Source organism: Anguilla anguilla, chromosome 8 (genome assembly GCF_013347855.1).
Source record: "Anguilla anguilla isolate fAngAng1 chromosome 8, fAngAng1.pri, whole genome shotgun sequence".
Taxonomy (NCBI): domain Eukaryota; kingdom Metazoa; phylum Chordata; class Actinopteri; order Anguilliformes; family Anguillidae; genus Anguilla; species Anguilla anguilla.
In genome coordinates, this window is record NC_049208.1 from 23,973,427 (window position 1) to 23,974,253 (window position 827).

The window sequence follows — 827 nt, forward strand, 5'->3', positions numbered from 1 at the left end:
ATCTGCTACAGAATTTTAACCCGGCTCGGCAGTGTAAAGACAGTTTAAGTTAGCCTAATGATAGACAACGAATGAGTAGGCTATGTACATAACATTACTTTTATAACGACCATTTTTTATTCAGTAAATAATAAGTGTTATAGTTGGCATGGCCCAGGTGCAAACTGACTGACGTCACAGGCGACAATGGTTGGATCGGGTTGGATCTATGGGAAGTGAGGTCCAAAAACGCACCTGCAATTACCGCTTCTCGCCATTGGCACCGCCATAGGGAACAAAACTGAAATCTTCGAGATTGTAACTTTAAGTTTAAGTTTATTGTCATTCAGTCTGCATGACATGGAAAAATGTGTCTGTAGCCTAATTGACTTGAGAGTTCATGGCCCACTGTCGTATATACAAATATTAATCTGGCCCCAGACAGAAAAAAGATTCCTCACCCCTGGATTAGAGGTATGTCATGATAAATAGATACGGCCCCCATCCCCTTCTCAGTTTTACTACGTTTATATTTTAACTAAGGCATGTGCCCGTTAATTATGAATGTGACACTGGCATGACCAGTCACATAAAACCAGTCTTGTGGTACAGAATGGGGATAAAGCAAAGATCCTCTATTTATTGAAAAATGGGCTACAAACTTGCTGCAAATTCAAGTTCAGCACCTGCAGAGGACTCCTTTCCAGCCAGCAACACAACCCGTGCCATTATCAGCACTCTGGGAAATAAATGACCATAAAATAAAAGGAGCCTCCCCCATTCCCCAATCACTTATTACACCCAAACCCACATCAAAAAAAAAAAAAGAACATTTTTCTTTCTTTCTG